Source organism: Fusarium oxysporum, chromosome II, assembly GCF_013085055.1.
Source record: "Fusarium oxysporum Fo47 chromosome II, complete sequence".
Classification (NCBI taxonomy): domain Eukaryota; kingdom Fungi; phylum Ascomycota; class Sordariomycetes; order Hypocreales; family Nectriaceae; genus Fusarium; species Fusarium oxysporum.
Genome location: NC_072841.1, coordinates 2934472 through 2954987, shown reverse-complemented (window position 1 = coordinate 2954987; position 20516 = coordinate 2934472).

The following is a 20516-nucleotide window of genomic DNA, read 5'->3' as shown; positions in this document are numbered from 1 at the left end:
TTATCTAACTAAAGGTAATAACCTTCCCTTAGGGCTTTTTTTAAGTCTTTAAGACCTAATAGCTTAGAATTAACCTAGTTTAGATTAATTAAACTAATATAATACCTCTAATTTATATAACTAATTAACTAAATTAGGCTATAATTAAAAATAACTATCTTAATAAGGTTAGATTTATATCTTAATAAGAAGTTCTTTCTAATAGTAATTATTATTATATAAATCTCTTTAAGTTCTTCTTTACTAGCTATATCTAGGGCAGGCCTAATAACTAAATTAAGGTTATAGCTAGTTATATAGTAGGTATAATTATATAATTATAGCCTATTTTAGATAGTAGGTATTAAGGCGGTATAGCTATTATACTATTAGTAAGAAGGGCTAAAAGGAGGGGGAAAGTTAGGTTAGGAAACTTACTTAAATATAATAAATAGACTTGGCGTAGTATATTATAAAGGTTAATTAAAAAGCAGTCTTTTAGGTAAGATAAAGAAAGAAGGGTAACCTAACTGCTAAAAGCTTATATTAATACTGCCTAGTTAAGGCAGTAATTATGCTATTAAGGCAGATAAACCTTATATAATTTTAGATTTTATAATAATAAGTTACTATAAGGGTCTTATTATTTAAGCCTTTATAGAAAAGTTAAAAAGCTTAATAGCATTATATAAGGCTAATAGTAAGGAAAAAAAAGAAAAAAAAAATAAGAATAAGGGTTTTTAGCTTATTTTAATATAGCCTTTTAAGGTTAAAAGCCTTAGTAATAATTACCTTAAGAAGGTAATATTAAAATGGATTTTTAGCTTATTAAAAATAAGAAAAATATCTTTTTTATATTTATAAGTTAAGGCTACTTATTTAATTAGATCTTAAGGTTTAAAATAATAGTTATATAATCTACTAAGATTTAATATTAAGGTTATTATAATTCTTTTATATAATAGATAATATTATATGTTATATTATACTAAAAATAAAATATATATTTTATTATTTTATTTTAAATCCTTTGGCTTTACTTTATATATTACTTAATAGGTATTTTAACTTTTAAAACTATAAACTTAATATAAATAAATTGTCTTATTTAAAACCTTATTTATTATATATTAATAGCTTTTATTTAAAATATATTATATTAATTACTAAGTAATATAATATTATATTATTAAGATACTTAATAATATAAGGCTAATACCTTATTATATTAAAATACTACTTAATATAATTAAAATAATAACTAAGGTTTAGTACTTATATATTACTCTTTATAACCTATAAGCTTAGATAAATATATATCTTATTATATCTATTAGTGAAGGCAGTGATATATAAGACCTTAATGAAGTACTTAAGCCCCTTAGGCTAAAGCCCTTTAATAGCTAAGCTATAAATATAATTCTATTCTTAACTTAAATAAAGGCTTACTTCTGCCTCTATAAGAATAGGCTAAATACCCTTATAAAGAAACTATTATTTACTATAGGCTTAATTTAAAGAGAAGTAAAAAACTAGCTTAAACCTATCCTAAGAGACTTCCTAGAGAAGAAAAAAAATATATAAGATTAAGGTACCTAGCACTTAACCCTTAAGGATAATTTTAAAGTAATTAATAAAAAGCAATAGGCTATAATCGAACTACTTATACTTACCTAAATAAATCCTATATAATATACTCTTCTAAGTTCTAATAGCTTATATTTAAGACTAAATAAGATAACAAAGTACTTATAGAAATTTAGCTAATAGACCTAAAAAAGGCCTAATTATATATATTACTATAGTAGTTAAGATTAATAAATAATAATATAAATATAAGAAAGAGAGAGTAAATTATAAGTAGGATAATAATCTTAATTTATATTACCTTAACTAGTAATATAACAATAATAACTAAGAAAGCTCTTAAAATTAACAAATAAAGAAAAGGAAATTAATAAAATTATACCTTATATAAAATATAAGCAGGACCTATACTACTAGGAGCCACCTAACCAGGTAATAATAATAACTAATAATAAGATATATTTAAAGTTAAGTATTAAATATATGACATATAACTACCTAAAACTCTAAAGGCCTAGGGATTTAAATTACGGTAAGTAAACCCTAGGACTAAATAGATAATAAGGCCTTTAGACAACTATATATACTTAAATACTAAGAATAATCTAAAGTAGTTATAAAATAGTCCTAAATTATATAATTATATTTATAAAACCTAAACCTAAGACTAAACCTAATAAAAAATAAAATAAGGAACTCTTAGAAAAAGAAAAGAAAATACTAAAGTATTTATTAAAATTGAACTAATAATAAATACTATTATTAAAGTATAAAAGATACTAAGAAAAAAGAATATTATTAGAATACATAATAAGTAAGAAGATAAAAACTAAAGAAAGCTAATAAAAATAACCTTAAAGAACCTTAAATTCTAGGAATAATAAGTAAAGAAAAGGTAATTCCTACTAAAGAGAATAAATAAGCCTTATTACTTAAGATAAAAAATAATATCCCTATAAAAATAATTACTTAATAAGATAAATTAACTCTTATAGTAAATACTAAAGATAGGTATATTATAAGATATAAAGTATTTAGGTTTACTAAGAAAATACTTTAAAAGAGAAATAAAGCTATTAAATAAGAGTAAGAGGTAAAAACTAAAATATATATTTACTATTAATAATACTCTTAAAGCATAAGATATAAAAAAGGCAAAATATAAGTAGTTATATAATATCTTTATAGAAAAAATAACAATTGCGCCATTGAGGCAGATGAACCATATATAATTTTGGATTCTGCGATGATAGCTTGCTATAGGGGTCTTACTGTTTAAGCCTTTGTAGAAAAGTTAAAAAGCTCGATGGCCTTGTATAAGGCTGACAGCAAGGAAAAAAAAAAAAAAGAAAATAGAAAAAATAAATAACTTAAGAATAAGTAGAAGTAGCCCTATAAACTACTATATAATAAAGTTAGAAAAGGGATATACTTATTACTAAAAGGTATATATAAAAACCTAAGGAATATAAAAATACTATTAATATAAGTATTACTAATAAAGTAAAGAAGATAATAACTATTTCCTAGTAGTAATACTAAGTATACCTAATAATAACTTATATTTTAAATAAGGTATATATAAATACTTAGTATATTAGTAGTATAATACTCTTAGAGTAGCCTTATTATAATTCAGTCTAGTATATTATAAATAGATTTATAAAATAAAAAAACCATTAAAAGGAATTAAATACTCTTAGTAGCTAATAGAAAAGTAAAAAAGGAACTTAATATACTGACTAAAGGAAAGTAGTAACTAGCTAGCTTATAATAAATTTATAATTTCCTTATATAAAAAAAACAACTTAAACAAGTTATAAGATAATACTAAGAATATAAAAAAGAATATTAGGAATAGATTAATAAAAGATTATATAATTACCTAGTAAAAGAACTATTTATTAATAATATAAGCTTAGATATTACTAAAGACTTATAAGGTTAAGAAGAGGCTAATAGACTTTACCTATATAATAACCCTATGGATCTTTAACAGCTTAATAAGACTATAATTATAAAAGATGTAAATAGTAGTAAATTATTACTAGACAAAAAATACATCTTTAAGCCTATTAATCTTATAAAAGGATTTAATTAGACCTTAATTAATAATAAATAACCTACATAAGAAATTACATTAAATAAATAAGATATAAAACTAAAAGAATATTTTTGATAGTAATTAAATAATAAGGAATCTATTAATAATTGTCTTAATAAAGGAGGGTATAATAAGTAATAGTTATAAATAAATATATAAAAGTATATTAGGAAAAATCATATACTATTTATAAAAGAGTATTAGATAAGTAAAAAGTTGAAATAAAAATAACTTAGATTATTAAATATTCTAGGAGTATATAAAGAACTAATACTAAAATCCTGAATACTAAAGGTCTAAATTAAAGGAAAATACCTAAATACTTAGATTAATTATAAAGTTAAATAAAATTTATTAACCTAAGAGTAATTATATAATTAAGATTATTATAAAAAGTGAAATAAAAACCCTACTACTAATTAATATAAGAAAAAGAACAATTTAGCTATAATTATATAATTATAAATTAAAAGCTTAATTACCTTAAGGTCCTTATCTAAGGAAAGAATTAAGAAATAAACTTTAATATCCATCCTTCAAATAAGGAATTAAATATCCTCCTTAATATAAGCTAATTATAAAAGAAAAACCCTTATATTAACTAGAGGATTAACTAAGTTACCTTTTCTAATAATATCAATATAAATAATAAAATAATTATAATAAATAATAAGAGATTATAAACCCTAATTAAAAATAATAATAAGATAAAGTATAAAGTAAAGAATTAATTACCTTTAGGAGGAATATAATGAAAGTATATAAAAGGTAAAAATAATATTTTTTTCCTTTTTTTTTTCCTTACTATTAGCCTTTTATAAGGCTATTAAGCTTTTTAACTTTTCTATAAAGGCTTAAATAGTAAGATCCCTATAGTAAGCTATTATTATAAAATCTAAAATTATATAAGGTTTATTTACCTTAATGATATAATTACTGCCTTAACTAGGTAATATTAATACTAATTACCTCTTAGTAGTTAAATTACCTTTCTTTCTTTATCTTACCTAAAGGATATACCTATTCTATCTATTATAAAGTAAGTTTCTTAACCTAGCTTTTAACCCTACTTACTAATAATATAATAGCTATATTACCTTAATACCTATTATATAAAATAGCCTATAATTATATAATTATACCTATTATATAACTAACTATAACCTTAATCTAGCTATTAGGCCTGCCTTAAATATAATTAATAAGAAAGAACTTAATAAGATTTATATAATAATAACTACTATTAAAAAGAACTTCTTATTAAGATATATATTTAACCTTATTAGGATAGCTATTTTTAATTATAGCCTAATTTAGTTAATTAGTTATATAAATTAGAGGTATTATATTAATTTAATTAATTTAAACTAGGTTAATTTTTAGTTATTAGGTCTTAAAGACCTAAAAAAAGGCCTAAGAGAAGGTTATTATTTTTAGTTAAATTAGGTAGTTTTTCTTATTGCCTTTATAGGTTACTTAGTTATATATAAAAAGTAGCTCTTTAATATATCTAAAAGGGTTATTATTATTAAGGGGGAGCTACTTTTAATTAGTAAAGAGTTCTAAGATAAATATAAGGTAAAGGCAGGGTTTAAAGGAATTAGATTAATTTTTATATAAGTTAGTTAGTAAAAGTTAAATTAACCTAAAGTTATAACTCTATTAATTAAATATATATAGGAAGGCATATAACTAATTAATCTTATATATAAGAATAGATAAAGTAAAATTAGTAAAAAAGCAGTGGTTTAAACTAGGGAGATTCCTCTTTAGATATTATATCCAGAGAGGAGTAAAAATAATATAACTCTAAGATCTTAGGTCTCCTTAAAACTTAATTATATAACCTAAATAAATAATTAATATTTTAAAATATGCTTAAGAAAAGAAAATAATAAGATAGACTTCCCTTATTTATATTAATAATATACTAATATTTAGCTAATTTATTAAGTTTATTATATATTATATCTTAAAACCTATTTAACCTTCTTTATACTACTAGTATTAATATTATAACTCTAAGTCTTTAACATTAATGAATTAAACTTATATAAAACTTAATATATTTTCTTCTTATAAAATACTATATTTATCCCTCTTATATTAATATTATAAAATAATATATTCTTATCCTAGTTATGCTTTTATAGTCTAAGATTATAGCTAGCCTAGCTTATATATTATTAAGGCTTAGTCTTCTTTAATATCCTCTTAGCCTGCTTTTAAATAGCCTTAAGCTACTTATTATATAAGCTATTATAAAGGGCCTTAATAAATTTCTTCTCTCTCTGGCTTAGATTTATCTTTTTAATTAGCTTCCCTTTTAGCTTATTAAGTTTTCTTATCTTAGAATTAAGAAAAGCTTTTTTAATAAAAAAATAGTTATTATAAAGAAGATATATAAATAGGAGGATATTATAACTAAAGGCTATTAGCCTAATATAATTAATATTATCTTTATATAATTAGGCCTTTTTAATTTTTATTATTATATTATAGAGCTTATTATAATTATCTTTTTTAATAGCTTAATTAATTATATTAATTATATTATAGCCTTTTATTAAATAAGGTTTATTAGGATTAGCTATTTATAGCCTTTTTCTAATAGATATTATTATAGTCTAGCTATGATGCTGTTAGCGGTTACGATTAGAAGCTATTTAAAGTGGATTACTTACTGCGCAGTGGATGATTTAAGCGTGGTATCTAAAGGGGTTAGTGAAAGAGTGGCCTTTAACGTGGGTTGGAGGAAGAAGATTAGGGCTAGTTAAAGAGCAAGGCATTCTAGCTGTATTGTATATGGCTAGGTTCGGGCTATAATTAAGGTAGATAATTATAATAGTATTAACTTACTAAAGCTTTGCCTATTAAGAGGTTATAAATATTTAAATTATATTAGACTTTATAGATACCTAAATATATCGTTTAAGGTTAACTTATAAATATAAGAAATAAAATAGATTTAATATTATTATAAAAGAAAATAATATTTACAAGAACCTGTTTAGGAAATAACTTATAATAAAAATACTATAATGTAACTATTTGGATTATAAAATATAAATTAAAATAAATAATTATTATTTTAAAATATATAAAACTATAATAAAAAGAAATTAATAACCTTAAAGAAATACTTAGAAATAAAATTAATGATAAGAGATAATATAATACTTATCTTATTAATAGCATTTTTAGTAATATTTATTCTTAAAAGAATAAGAAATTATAATTTACTATAAATTATAAAAAATTAAATACTTTTATACTTAAGGATAAAATTTTACTTTTACTTATTATAGAACTTAAGGACTGTTTATCAGTGTTAGGAGTTAGTCACTGACTAATTAGTCATTTGATTTAACTATAGTTACTTTTAAAATAACTAATGACTAGTTAGTTATAACTAATTAGTTAATTAATTTAACTATAGTTACTTTTAAAATAACTAATAACTAATTAGTTAAATCACTAATTTGACTATAGTTATTTTAGTTATTTTAGATAATAATAGTTTAAATCTTTATATTTAATATAAATTTACTTTAATAAGAAGTTATATTATATTTATACTATTAGGTTTATTATATATAAATTATAATTTTAAATAAATACTATATAATCATTAGTTATAAGCTTTGTATTATATATAATACTCTTTAATAATAGTCTTTAACTTTATATAAAAAATTAAAGTTAAAGATTTTAAGATCTTAACTTAATCTAATTAGGCTATTCAATATATTTTAATCTTATATAATTTATTTAAAGACTATTTAACATATATATAATGTAAGAAAAATACTATATTATATTATTTAGTATATATTATAAGTTACTTATACTTATTTATTTATAGCTCCTAATTCTAATTTAATATTCTTATTTTAAGATTTCAAGATCCTAACTTAATCTAATTAGGTTACCTATTATACTTTAATCTTATTTAAGTTATTTAAAGACTACTTAGAGTATTCATAATATAAAAGAACTTCTATATTATACTATTTAATATATATTATAAGTTACCTATACGTTTTTATTTATAGCTCCTAGCCCTAACTTAATATTCTTATTTTAAGATTTTAAAATCTTAACTTAATCTAATTAGGTTCCTTATTAGATTTTAGTTTTATTTAATTTATTTTAAAAATATTTATAGTATATATAAAGAAGAAAAAATAGTATATTATACTATTTAGTATAACTATAAGTATAAAGCTATAAAGAGTAATATACTTAATATAGAAAAATAATAATAATAACTACAAGAAGATTCTATATTATTACTAACTTTAATTTTAACTCTTTTTTTATTATTATTTTTACTTTTTTCTTTATTTTCTTTATTTTTAATAATATCCTCTATCTAATACTTAAATTAAATATCCTTTTAGCCTATTAACTAATAAAGTTATTTTCTACCTCTTTTTCTTCTAATTTATTATTTAACTCCTTATTTAAGAAATTAATATCCTAAATTTATTAGCTTTTTAATAAAACTAGCTTTTTAACTAATTTTAACCTAATTCTATTTCTTCTTTTTATAATAATATTACTATAAAGGGAAAATATCCTATTAATAGAGGCAGAGGTAGCTAAAATAGCTAAATATCTTCTAGCTAAAATAGATAAAATAGGAAATTAATAGTAGTGTTCTTTCTAGTATATATAAGACTTTTTCTAATTTATAAATTTAATAAAAAATCCTTATAAAGAGATAAAAAATATTATAATACTAAATTTTAAGTATTAATTTTACTTTTTTAAATATAGTTTATATTTCTTAACTTTAGAAGTAAAACTAGGATATAAATCCTAATTTAAATTAGAATCTAAATTATTTGTTTTATTATTTCTTATAAATTGGATTTTAAAGCTTATTTAATAAGCCTTTAGGTGCCCTAATAGTAGTTTTATATTTAAATTTTATATTATATTTATATTAGTATTTATATATAATAAATATAATAAGATTAAATATAATAAAAAATAAAAAACTTACCTTTTAAATTCCTTAATAAAAATATCCTTGGTATTATCCTTAATAGTAAGATAATAATATAAAAGACTACCTTGTTTAAAATACTATAACTTAAATCTAGGATCTAAAATTATAAATAAAATAAAAACCCTATTTTTATTAGTATTTATAAGTTATAAGCAATAAATAAATGATAGTAAAAGGGAAATTATAACTTACTAATAATCCTTTAAATTTATTATACTTAATTATAACAGAAAGTATTTTTTATAGTTTTTTTACTCTAATATCTATAGCCTTAATAAATATCTAAAAAATAAATTAATATAAAAACCTTATTATATATGTAAAAAACCTATTAAATTTTCTTCTAATTTCTCCTAAAAAGACTATTTTAAGGAAAATAGATTTTTAAATAGCTAATAAATATAAGGAAGACCTAAAGAAATTATAACATAAACCTCTCCTTATTATTTAGTTAAGGCCTTAATAAATATAGAAAAAATACTATTTAAGTAGGCTAAAGCTTCCTAATTAGGACTAATTAGTCCTTTTTACTAAATTTTAATATTGAATAAATTTTATATAGTATAATTAATACACTCTTATAGAAGTAAAGCTATATATATTATATTATAAGTTAAATTCTATTTAGTAAGATTATTTATATATTTAAATTAGTATAATTTATATTATTATATAAAATAAGAGAATATATATAATAAAAATACTAATAAAAAACATGAAGAAGAAGAAAATATATATTAAAAGTAATAATAGTCTTATTAAAATTAGAAGGTAAAATACCCTTTTTTTTATATATCTAAATGTATTCCTTAAAAAAGGTCCTAATTGCTTATATATATTTTATTAAAGTTGTAATTTACTATAAATACCTAATAATACCTATTTAAATTAATAAAAATCCTTATAATATTTATATAATATATATATAAATAAATAAAAAAAGACTTATTAGAAAATTCTTCTTTTATTTTATTTTCTTCTAGATTTCCCCCCTTATTAATAGAATTAATATAATTAGATAGAAATAAATTAGATTTTTTAAAGGCTAAATAGCCTTAAAGAATATACTATATAATAAGATTAAGAATTTAGCTAATATATTTAATATTATTCTTAAATTCTTTTTTAGTATTATTTTTATATATAACTATATAAGACTTTAAAAAATAAGTATTTTTAGATATACTATCTTAGGTAATACTATAAATACGATAAATATTAGTACATATATATATATATATTAAAATAATAAAGAATAAGCTTACGTAAAAAGTAAATAAAAATTAATTCTAAAATAAGGCTATAAGGATTAAAAGAGGTATTATTAAATATAAAAGCTAGTATAAGCTTTAAAATACTGTTATATAGCTATATTTAATTAATTAATTAATTAATTAATTAATAAAGCAAATAGTTATATAATATAAAAAAGTACTTACTAATAAGTTAGTAAATAGGCTTAAAATTAGGTATTAAATAGGAAATTATAGCCCCTAAATAGAATTTATTTACTAAAGAAGTTTAAATCTTAAAAGTAAGGGAAAAAGTCCTAAAAGAGGGAATATATACTTTAAACTTATTATTAAAGATAGTAAGGCACTTTTTATAGTATTTTATTAAATAGATTTATAGGTTTTTTTAATTTATAATAGGGGGATTTCTTAAGATAAATTAGTTAGCCTTTAAAGAATATAATAATAAAAATATTTACTTATAGATAAAAATAAGATAATAAATCCCTAAAGGATTTACTTTTTAAAGAAGAAAAAGAAAGATTATTTTAAATAAGGAAATATAAAATCTTTTTAATAGCCCTTTCTGAGGTAAAGAATAGGCTAGATTTTATTTTTTTTATATATTAATTTATAAGTAAGTTAGTAGTTATTTTATAAATTAATATATAGTATGTAATAAATAAATTAAAAAAATATATATAAACTTACTTTTTTTATTTTTTCCTTTATTTATATATTTATTAGTATATTTATTCTCTAAGTACTATAAAGAATTAGAGGTCTTAAATCCCTTAATAATAGTAATTTCTTTTACTATTATACCTATATATATAGACATATTAGTTAAAGGCTATTCATTTATATATAATATTATATATAATATTATCTTCAAATATATCAATAAAGTAGAAATAAAAGACTCATAAAGTATAATTAATTTATATTTTTCTTTTAATAAGAGGGTTAATAGGAAGTAATTCCTAAGTAAAAATACTACTCTTAAAAATCTAAGAAACCTTATCTTTTATAGAGGGAAGTTAAAAATTAGGTCTATTATAAGTAGAATCTATAACCTTAGAAATAATACTTTTATTAGTAAAAGACTGATTAATAGTATTACTTTTAGAAATAAGAGACTTAAATATATTATAAATTAAAAAAGCTATTTTTAAATAATATAAGAAGAGTCCTAATAAATTAATATTTAATTAATATTAGTAAAGATAAGCTAAATTAATTAATATAAAGCTATTAGTAAAGAAACTCTTATTTCATAAAAGTTATTTTCTTATTTAAGTAAAAAATATAAATTTTCTATAATTCTATAAACTTAGAATTATTTATTATATTATAACTACTAAAAGTTTAATATTTTAATTTATAATACTTCTATAAACTTTATTTTTAAAAGTAAATTTAAAAATAATAAAATAGGTTATTTAATTAAAATTAAGTTTTAAAATAAAATATATTTATTTACTAGTATATATAAGTAAGGGGTAAAAAGAGGTAGAATATATTATTTTAAAACTTAAAGAAATACTGATTTTAATAATTAAAAATTAAGATAGGGCCTTTTATAATACTCTCTATTATAAATAATATATATTAGTTTTTTTTTTACTATTTTAAGTATTTTATTACTAAGGATATAAAAGAAAAGAAAAATAAAAGTAAAATAAATCTAATTAAGACTAAAAGTAAAATCTAATTTTAAAAGTAAGATAGTAAATTAGGTTTAAATATATTAACCTTAAAATAATTTCTATTATATATAATCTAAATAATAATATATTATATTACTTCTTACCTCTTAAATAGCTATATAGTTAATAAGATATTACTAAAATTAAGAATTTTACTTTAAGTAAATCTAGTTAAAAGCTTAAGATAAATCTTTTTTTATAAGTAAATTATTAAATTAAGGTTAAATATATTAATATTTCTGTTTTTTTAAGTTTATAAGTTAGCCTTAAAAGTTATATCTAAGTATCTCTAAAGTCTAATATAATTTAAATATTTCTTACCCCTTAGTAGGCAAAGCTTTATTAAGTTAATATTATTATAATTAGCTACCTTAATTATAGCCTAAACCTAGCTATATATAAACTTACTCTTTAGCTAGCCCTAATCTTCTTCCTGTAACCTACTTTAAAGGTCTTTTACTACCCCCTATAAATACTATACTTAAATTATTTACTATACTTCTATAGTAAGTAATCTAATCTAACTTCTAATTATAACTACTAATAATATTATAGCTTTATTATTATAATACTTAAAAGAAGCCTATAGGTATCTAATCCTTATAGGTATTATCTAATAAAAGGTTATAATATAACCTATAAAATTAAATAAGCTATTAAGAAAGATAATTATAATAAGCTTTATAATATAATAATAGGAATTAAAATAAACTAAGGAAAAAAAAATAATACTAATTATATTAAATTAGTAATTATTAGTTATAAGATCCTCCTGCTCTTATAGCCTTATTATTAGCTAATTAATAAAGGCTTCCTTAATTATAAGATAGAGCTGCTTTATAAGCTAGAAGGGAAATTACTTAGAGGGATAAATCTAAGCCAGAGGGAAAGGGAATTTATTAAGGCCTTTTGCAGCAGCTTATATAATAAGTAGCTTAAGGCTATCTAGTGGCAGGCTAAGAAGGTACTAGAGAAGACTAAACCTTAATAAAGACGAGGGGGATAGCATACTATGATGTCTGCTATAGATGGAAGAGGGGTAATTGCAGGGTTAAACCAGAGAAATAGGAAGAAAATATATTAAGTTTTATATAAGTTTAGTTACCTAAAGTTAAAGACCTAAAGTCATAATATCAGCATCGGCAGCATAAAGAGTATCAAATAGGTCATAGGATATAGCACGTAATAGACTTAACGAATTAGCTAAATATTAGTATATTATTAATATAAACAGGGGAAATATATTAATATAATAATAATTATAAATATATTTTATATATTATATTATAATATAATATAAAATATATTATCTTTTTTTATAAATAAGTATTAAATAATTATAATATAAATAATACAAATATACTAAATTAAATGGCTTTAGGTATATAAGTTAGTATATCTTAACCTTTAATACCTTAGTAATATAAAGAGGTAGTTTTAATATAATAATTAAATTAGTAGATTTAGGATAAATTAGGTGATTTTTTTTTAAAAGTTATAAGTTTAAAACTAGCTATTATAGTTTTTTTTATAATTTCTTTTTATATAAAAGTTAAAATATAATATTTCTTTATATATAATATATTTAGAAATTACTTTATAGTATTTTTTATTCTTTTTAAAGGTAATTTTATGTTAATTTAATTTATTTATTTATTTGATTAATTAATTTATAAGTTAGATTTTAATATATAATATTAATAATACTTATTATTATTTACTAAATATTATATATTATAAGTAAAGGTTTTTAATAATATTAATTTAAAAAGCTATATGAAACCTTTCATAATAAAACTAAAAGTAAAAGAAAAATAAAAATAGATTATTATATAGTTTCTATATTAGTTTATATAAATTTCAAGTTTATTTATTACTCTTATAATAAAAAGTAAGAAATTATATTTTTAAATTTTATAAAAATAAGTAAGATATTATAAATTAAATATAATATAATAGAATATTAAGAAGAGTATTTTTTAAATTACTATATAATATTAATAAATATAATATATTCAATATAAAAGTAAATTAAAGGCTTAATATAATAGTATTATATAGATAATAATATTTAAATATATAAATATTATAAAAAGATTTAAACTTTCTAATTTAAAGTTTTTAAGTTATTAAATTTATATTATTTAGATAAGTTATTTATATAAACTTTATATATTAATTAAAATAGTATTATATATTATTAATTTATTATATACTTAGAATTAATAATATATATATATTTATATAGTGATTTTATTAATATATTCTTTATTAAAGTATTATATAATTAAAAATATTACTTTAAGTAAGGTTTTTTTTGAAAAAGAATAATTAAATTAATAATACTTATTTTAATAATACTTGAATAGCTTATATATTATAAGTTATAATTTACTTCTAATTTAGTTAAATACTATTATACTATCTATAGAATATACTATATAATATAACATAATAACATACTAAATACCAGCTCCTATTAAAAGGAACTTCGGTTTATTTAAGCAGGATTTGGTTTTTTCCTAAAGGTTATAAGTTTAATTCCCCCTTATATAATATTCTTTTATTTCTTTAAAAAGGGTATAAATATATATAAAAGTTAATATAATATATATAAAATTTAAAAATCTTATATACTATAAATAATATATTATAATACTTTTCTTTTTATTTTATACTTTAAATAGCTTTAATATTATATTAAAATATATATTATTAAGCTAAAGAACCTTTAATTATAGGCTTCTATTTTTTTAATTTAATAATACTTATAAAGAAAAGGTAATTAATTTAGCTACTAATTTAATTATAATCCATAGTTAAATTAATTAACTAACTTAAAAGTATTAAAAATAATTATATTAAATCTTATATAGCTTATATATAGTATTAAGTATTATATATAAATTATATATAAAAACTACTATATAAATATAGTTATCTTTTTATTTTAAGTCTTATATAGCTTTTAGAATAAAATAAAATTAATCTTAAGAATTTAAAAAGCTTTAAGTAAAGCTCTTAAGTAGCTTTATTTCTAAAATACCTATATCAAATTAAGCTATATAGTTAAAAGTATATAGAAAATATATATACTATAAAGTCTATACTTTACTATATCATAGTAACCTTCATATTTATTAATAGTATTAAATAGCTTAAAATTATTACTTTTTTAGTAATTCTACTTTATATATAATAAGTAAAAGGATATTAAAAGTAAATTATTTAGCCTATTAAGATAGATTACTAAGTAATATAGCCTTTCTTATATACTATATCTTATACTAAATAATATAATACTTCTTTTTTAATTTTAGATATTTAAATAGAACTTTTATAGGTATTTTAAGAATAAAGTTACTTAAGAGCTTTAATTAGAGCTCCTTAAATTCTTTAAATTTACTTTATCTTATATTAAAAGCTATATAAGACTTAAAATGAAAAGAAAAATACTTTTATATAGCACTTTTCAAACCTAATTTATATATAATACTTAACTTCCTGTTTAGGCAATATAGGACTTCATATAGCTATTTTAAGTGTTTTTAGGCTAATTAACTAATATAATTATAGTTAGATCACTAATTTAACTATAGTTACTTTTTTAAGTAACTAATAACTAATTAGTTATAACTAGCTAGTCAAGTAATTTGACTATAGTTACTTTTAAAATAACTAATACCTAATTAGTCAGTGACTAACTAGTCACTGTGACTAATTAGTTAAGTTATGATTTGACTATAGTCTGACTAATTCCTAACACTGCTATTTATATAATAATTAAATCTTTATTACTTTAAACGTTAAAAGAGCTTATAACCTAATTTCTATTAAGAAAAGAAATAAATAGAAAATAGTCTTTAAAACTAAGTTTAAACTCTTCAAGTATTTAGTAATATTATTTGGATTTATTAATATATTTATAATATTTTAATGAATAATTAATAATATACTTTCATAATACCTAGATATCTTCATAATATACTACTTAAATAACATCTAAATCTTTTTAAATAATAAAAAAGGAATATAAAGAATATATCTATAAGGTCTTAAAAGCCTTTTCAGATATAATCTATTAATTAAACTAAAGAAAAGTGATTTATATATTAAAATAATGAACTTCTTAGGTTATATTATTACCTTTAAAAAGATTAATTAAAAATATAAGAATATTATAATATAACTAAATTACCTTATATATAGGATAATTAAAGAAATATAAAGCTTCTTAGGATTTATTAATTATTATTAATATTTTATCAAAGACTTTAGTAAAGCTATAAACCTACTTATAAAACTAATAAAAAAGGTAAAACCTTTATATAAGAAATAAAAGTATAATAGGTATTTATATAATTATAATAAGCCGTCTTTAGTAAGTTTATACTAGCTAGATTTAATATTAATAAGAAGTAAAATTAGAAACTCATTTACTAGAGTTTATATTAAGAGGATAAATTAGATAATATAATAAATAAAATAAGTAATACCTAGTATTATTCTACTTATATAAATTATAAGAAATAAAGATTAATTACTTTATATATTATAAGAAGTATATATTAAGTTCAGGTTTATATTAATAATTAAAATATTTCTTATTTTATTATTATATACAAAACTAATAAATAACAATAATAATATATTAATTATCATTAAATAATATCTAATTGTATTTATCCTTTACTTATATTTCTCCTATTATATTATCTTATAACCTAATCTAATTTATTATAAACTTATTAAGCTAGCCTTAATTTACTAATATTTATAGTTTTTCCTTAAATACTAAAACCCTTGTTTCTTAATTTACCTTTTTTATCTTTTTTTTTTTTTCCCTATTTCCCCTCTTTTACCTTATAATTGCCCTTAATTCTTATAATATAAGATTTATATTATTAATTTAATTAACATAATTATATATTTTAACTTTATAAATTATATCTAATATAGATTATTATTATTACCTGATATAGTACTATTAATAAAGGCTTATTATTACCTTAATATGCCTTAATCTTATTTTGAGTAATTAGCTAGGTTTTTAAGTACCTTTATTTAGCCTATAATATATCTAATAATAAATATATTTTATATAATATTATAAAATTATATTTAATATTTAAAAATTATAAAATTAACTTATTATATTTATTATAATTTATTAATATATAATAGGCTTTTCTTTATAATATTATAATAATAAAAAAAGAAATATAAACTTAAAATCTCTTTAATATTAATATTATTAATTTATATTAAAAGGCTAATTATATAATAATTAACCCTAGTTTAAACCACTATTATTTTACTAATTTTATTTTATTTATTCTTATATATAAGGTTAATTAGTTATATACCTTATTATATATATTTAATTATTAAAGGTTAATTTAACTTATATTAACTAACTTATATAAAAGTTAACCTAATTTCTTTAAACCCTGCCTTTATCTTATATTTATTTAACTCTATATATAGACTCCCCTTATTAATTTAGGAGCAGCTCCCCCTTAATAGTAATTACCCTTTTAGATATATTAAAAAGCCACTTTTTATATATAATTAAATTACCTATAAAAATAATAAGGAAGGCTACTTAATCTAATTAAAGATAATATCCTTCTTTTAGGCCTTTTTTTAGGTCTTTAAGACTTAATAGGTTAAAGTTAACTTAATTTAAATTAACTAAACTAATATAATACCTCTAATTTATATATTTAATTAATTAAATTAGGCTATAATTAAAAATAGCTATTTTAATAAGGTTAGATTTATATTTTAGTAAGAAGGTTTGTTTAATAGTAGTTATTATTATATAAATCTCTTTAAGTCTTTTTATATTAATTATATCTAAGGCAGGCCTAATAGCTAGATTAAGGTTATAGCTAGTTATATAATAGGCATAATTATATAGTTATAGGCTAATTAATATAATAGGTATTAAGGCAGTATAGCTATTATACTATTAATAAGAAGGGTTAGAAGCTAGGTTAGGAAACTTACTTAGTAGAAGTATAATAAATAGACTAGGTATAGTATTCCTTGAGGTATGATAAAGGAAAAAGGGTAATTTAACTGCTAAGAGCTGGTAATAATACTCCCTAATTAAGGCAGTAATTATACTATTAAGATAAATAAATCATATATAATTTTAAATTTTATAATAATAGCCTGCTATAAGAGTCTTACTATTTAAGCCTTTATAAAAAAGTAAAAAGGCTTAATAGCCTTATATAAGGCTAATAATAAGAAAAAAATAAATAAATAATTAATTAATTACTATAAAATTAGCCTTTTAATATAAATTAATAATATTAATATTAAAAAGATTTTAAGTATATATTTCTTTTTTTATTATTATAAAATTATAAAGAAAAGCCTATTATATATTAATAAATTATAACTAATATAATAAGTTAATCTTATAATCTTTAATTAGTAAATATAACTTTATAATATTATATAAAATATATTTATTATTAGATATATTATAGGCTAAATAAAGGGATTAAAAGACCTAGCTAATTACTTAGAATAAAATTAAGGTATACTAAGGTAATAATAGGCCTTTATTAATAGTATTATATTAGGTAATACTAATAATCTATATTAAATATAATTTATAAAGTTAAAATATATAATTAAGTTAATTAAATTAATAATATAAATCTTTTATTATAAGAATTAAGGGCTATTATAAGGTAAAGGAGGGGAAATAAGAAGGAAAAAAAAGGGGAAAAAGTAAATAAAAAAAAGGTTTTAGTATTTAAGGAAAAGTTATAAATATTAATAGCCTAAGGCTAGTCTAATAGGTTAATAATAAATTAGATAAAGTTATAAGATAATATAATAGGAGAAATATAAGTTAAGGCTAAATATAATTAAATAATACTTAGGGTTTATTATTATAAAAACTTCTTATCTTATAATAAGCTTTATTTATATTTAAAGTTTAAATCCTCTAAGAAGTCTTTAATTTAAAAGATTATTTTTTAGGTGAATAATATAATTATATATATAAAATATATCTTTATATATATTTACTATTAGCTATAAGTTTATAAGATTAATAATAATTATATATATCTTATGTTTAATAGTATAAGCTCTCTAAGAGAAGAAATAGTTTTTATTTATATTAATATTAAATATAAAAAACTAATTATCTTAAGAAAATAATAATAAACTCTTAAATCTATTCTTAAAAAAGGTCTTTAAGGGAAAAATATTTATATTTAATAGCTATATTAATAAGGCTTTTAATACTTTTATTAACTTAATTACCAATTTAGGAGTTATTATTATTAATAATATTAAAAAAAGTAAAAGCTAAGAAATATTAAAAAATATAAAAAAACTTACATATATTTCTTTAGTACTTAAAAAGCTATTACTTTAGCCTTAATACCTATAGCTAGATTAGTAGCTATTAATATATTAAATAAGAATATTAAGAATATAAAATAAATTATAATCTTATTAAAAATTGGTTTAACTCCTAAGATTAATATTATAATTATTAAAGAAATTATTTCTTAAACTAAAAATAACCTCTTAATATTTATCCCTAAGGTAATCCTTATAAGGGCTCTTATTAATTTAATATAAGATTTATAAAGTATAATCTTAGCTAATATTAAGGACTTAAAGTTATTATATAAATAATAGAAAAGAAATAAGAAGAAATATTACTCTTAAAGGTTAAGGAGCTTTTTAGCTTATAATCTTTAATTAAAGATATAATTAATTTAGCCTCTCTTATTAATAAGAAGCTAAAGCTACTTATTTATAAGTTACTTTTAGAATTACCTTATATATTATATTTAATATATATTTAAAAATAACTAAATCTCCCTAAGATCAAGACCTAAGAAAGAATTAATATTTATAATAATAATTCTAAATTTATAAAATAGGCTTAAGACTTATATATTAAGTATATTACCTTATAGGTAAACTTAGGCCTTATGTATATTCTAAAGGATAATATAATAACTATATCTCTTATTAATAATTAATATAAGTAAAAAGTTACTTAAAGATTATATACTTATAATCTTAAGGATTAGAATCTTATTAATTAAATCTTTAATAAGCTTTATAATTAAAAGTAAATAAAATAAATTATAAAACTAAGATTATTTATAATTTTACTTTTTATTATCTAAAGAATTATTAATAAAAAACCTAAAAGGTAAGTAATAATTAATCTAAGACCTTTAAATAAAATTATAATACTTAGTAGTTATTGATTACTTTTAAATATTATCTAATTATTTAAAAGTTAAAATATCTATTAAGTAATATATAAAGTAAAGCCAAAGGTATTAAAGTAAGATAATAAAATAAGGTATTTATTTTTAATATAATATAATATAAGGCATTATATACTACGCTAAAAAACATAAGAACCTTAATATTAAGTCTCAGCAGATTACATAGCTGCTGCCTTAAACCTTAAGATCTAACTAAATAAGTAGCCTTAATCTATAAGTATAAAAAAGATATTTCCCCCATTAAAACAAGGTTTTAGTATTTAAGGAAAAATTATAAATATTAGTAGATTAAGGCTAGCTTAGTAATTAGTAATAGATTGGATTAAATTATAAGATAATGCAGTAAAAGAAATATAAGTTAAGGATAAATACAGTTAGATAACACTTAGGATTATCTAATTATATTTATCCTTAACTTATATTTCTCTTACTATATTATCTTATAACCTAATCTAATTTATCACTAATTACTAAGCTAGCCTTAATCTACTAATATTTATAATTTTTCCTTAAATACTAAAACCTTTATTTCTTAATTTACTTTTTTCCTCTTTTTTTTTTTTCTTACTTCTCCTTTTTTACCTTATAATAGCTATTAGTTTT